This window comes from Agrilus planipennis, unplaced genomic scaffold (assembly GCF_000699045.2).
Source record: "Agrilus planipennis isolate EAB-ADULT unplaced genomic scaffold, Apla_2.0 scaffold874, whole genome shotgun sequence".
Taxonomy (NCBI): Eukaryota; Metazoa; Arthropoda; class Insecta; order Coleoptera; family Buprestidae; genus Agrilus; species Agrilus planipennis.
The window spans coordinates 1-3,450 of record NW_020439525.1 but is presented as its reverse complement, the minus strand read 5'-3'; the positions used below and the strand labels follow the sequence as shown (position 1 = coordinate 3,450).

At 30.9% G+C, this 3,450-nt stretch overlaps 1 long non-coding RNA gene across 2 annotated transcripts; it reads left to right on the top strand.

The window, feature by feature from the left end:
* Positions 1–1,440: 1,440 nt before the first annotated feature.
* On the top strand, positions 1,441–3,102 carry LOC108743848. 2 transcript variants are annotated; one of them, XR_001938878.1, is made up of 3 exons: positions 1,441–1,748; positions 1,823–1,918; positions 2,391–3,102. It is a non-coding gene; the product is annotated as an uncharacterized LOC108743848 (long non-coding RNA). The 2 variants fall into 2 exon arrangements; XR_001938877.1 differs by having other exon boundaries at positions 1,441–1,775.
* The last annotated feature ends 348 nt before the right edge of the window (positions 3,103–3,450 follow it).

Sequence of the window (3,450 nt, the reverse complement as noted above, 5' to 3'; positions counted from 1 at the left end):
CGGAAAATTAACTAGCACATACATACACGTATATCAACACTTATTTGGCTATAAAATGATGAAGAAGAGCATTACCATAGATATCCGGGAATAATTTTTATCATTCTGTTTATCCTAATAAATGTTTACTAAAATTTAAACTACATATATATAACCTATCAAAAAAAAAAAAGATTATTTACAGCTCGCAAAATAAAAACATTGTAATTAGTATTTACGCAAATGTAATTAAAAAACAAAATGTCATTCTAAATAAATAAATAAACTGATATTTCATTATTTATTTGCAGCTACAGATTAACGGTCAGTAAGGTTTAAGTATTTTAATTTCGAGTTAATTTATTAAAAACGCTCAGTGTGCTTTTATTTACTAAAATAAAAACAAAAATGTTATCTAATGGTAACCTTACACTTGTTGATAACTTTAAACAAGTAAAAGATAAAAATATTTTTCATTCTGTTTGTTTCAACGCTTACTTTCAACTTCATTTTTCCAGTTTTTTCAAAGCAATTTCGGGCTATTTTTCAATACTTTGTACAAGAGTGGTTTGTATTTGTACAATGTAAAATGTACATCGATAAACATTTACACTCGAAATCTGATACAGATTATACACAGTCGGACAGGTTTTTATGTAAAAAAGTTTTGGAAAATCCTTCGAATAGGTTGACCTTTTAATGCAAAACCAGTGATCATATTACTTCCTTCCCTTTTACGGTCAATCCAATATTTAAAATTTGGACAGGGAAAGTGGATCGTGCCACTAAATCATTTGGAAGGCTTTTTTTCTAGATAAAACACAAAAATAATTGCAGTCATTTCCAATTTGGAATTTATTTTCAACATTTGTTTTTCGATTTTTTTTTGTGAATTGTACCGTGAATCGTTATTAGTCATATAATGAAAAATCCTCTTGTTTTTCTTGAAATTAACACTCAAACTCCACAAAAATTAAATCTTTGGGCACGATTTTTTTTGTGATCATATCATTGGGTCAGGAAAACAGTATTATGTATTATGAAATATAGAAAGACGTTGTTTACCCCATGCTAATTAACATTAGTAAATTGAGAAGTAGTGTATCTTTACCTTTACCCTTATAACTTCTGATCTGCAACGCTTCAATCCGTTATCCATGTCTAATAATCGTTTTCGAAATTTCAAATCAATCGATCTCGAACACATAAGTGATTTCCATTTGTTAAACGCGACTTGACCCTGTGCTTTTTCCATCCTGAATTATATGTTCTATTTTTATTCATTTTCATATCATGGCAAGAGTAAACTTATAAACTAAAGAACACAAAAACGTTTTATGAATAACCCAAAATAATGATTGCGACACACTGTGGCTTCTTCAGGTGGAAGAATACATGTGAAGTAAAAGTGTCATCTTACAATAAGCTTATGGTCAAATATTTAGCTTTATAGAGGATGTAAATAGTAATTTTAAAGATTTTTTCTAGTATGAATTATTATCTATTTATACAATATTTGATTAAAAACAATTATATACTAATGTAGGTGTTCGTAATTTTCCACATCGTGTAAATATACAATGACTGATAACTGGGCTTTTTCCAGAGAAATGTTGTTTTTCCGTTACACAGTAACTTTTTACTGTGAGGAAATGTAACCACACATTTTTTAATCGATCATTATTGTACAACTTTTTTGATAATCTTACTTAATTTTTGTTATATTCTACAAAGATAAATAACGTAAATTAATCTACAGTACACCTTCAGTTGAGTTTCATCCCTTATTTTAAAAGGTAGACACATAAAATTGAATTTATTTTAATTATTCATCTTTTTTCAGGAGCTGTTAATAATAGTGCTGTCAATGAGGCTACACTAATTATTTATCGATTTCCCGAAGAGTTAGGTGGTAGTCTCAATAAAACAGAGGAAACAGGTAATTAGAGCTTTTTTCGTATCTATTAATTTTACACATAAAATAATTTTGCATTTATTTCCTACGAAGACTTAGGTTCTTTAGCAGAACAACCATAAAACTGATAATAAAATGGTATATGTAATATCTTTAAGAACATATATAAAAACTATACACAAAATTATATCTAGGTTGGCGAAATTCTCTCTTTTTTCTATCGTTATATCCTAAACTAATATCCCTAAAAGTAATATAGCCTCACGCGTTCCGCTGTTTCTTATTCTAAACCCGAATTAGCCATCTCCTAAAATTTCTTTCATTCTGCTCCACGCGATTTTAGTTAAGATTTTTGACGCATGAGAAGTTAAGCTAATTTTAATCTCAAGAAAATTTCGGAAAAACGCACCGGGGAAGGAAATCGCAATATCTACTTTTCTTACGTAAATGTGTAATATTAACACGGAACTCAATGTGGTTTTCCATTCATTTTTAGGGATGTCAAGGCGTCTTGGGCTATGTGGAACTTAACATCTGCATTAATGTGACCCACCCTTGAATCCACTCATTCAGAAAAATAGTCGGCCATGTTCCGGTTTAATCGGAAAGCAAAATTTAACCAATTTTTAGTGTCTACTGGCAAGATTTATCCCAATCAAATATTTCAAACCAGAAATTACACATGACACTCTTATTGCACATGACACTCTTATCAAAAATTTTATTTTTGATTCTCTCATGGCGACTGTGAAGTATTCCAGCCTTCGTATGTTCGTATTTATTTACAATACATTAACAATAATATTATTAGTTTCCTCATCCAAGGTAGTCAACCAGGCAGTCAGTTGTTATTAAGGAAGTGTATATGAGAAGATATATACAACACATTTGTTTTTTTTGTATTTTTTTAAATATAGTTTTATACAAATATATGTACTTGTAAATACGATAAGGTTGATATGGTATTTTGATTAATCGTACGAGATACACACAACACGCCTTAAAAATTACGTTTTTACCTTTGTTAAGCCTACGTCAATGAAAGAAGAGGCAGCTTAATACGGTCTAATCAATCAATTTCCTATTTTTATTTGACATTTCTGTAGTTTCAGAAAGCCTAGAAATTTTATGCAATCAAGTAATCACTCCTATGCTCGCGAATGGTTAATTTAGAAATTCGAAAAAGATTGTTAAAGGTGTATGTTGAGAGCGCGACGTTGTACGGGTACGAAAAACATGGGCAGTTGGCGAGGCGGAAAAGAATAGGTTAGAGGCGTTCGAAATGTGGTGTTACAGGCGGATGATGAGGATAACGTGGATAGAGAAGGTTAGAAATGAAGAGGTATTAGAAAGAGTAAGAGAACATAGGACTCAATGGAAGTCAATAAGAAATAGACGAGATAGGTTAGTAGGCATGAAGGTCTAGTCAGAGACATATTAGAGGCAGAAACGGAAATTAGGAGGGGTAGAGGTAGACCTTGATTAGATTACTGTTCGCAAATAGTTAACGATAGAAAGAAGATTAGCGCAGAATAGGAAAGAGTGGAGGAGCGTGT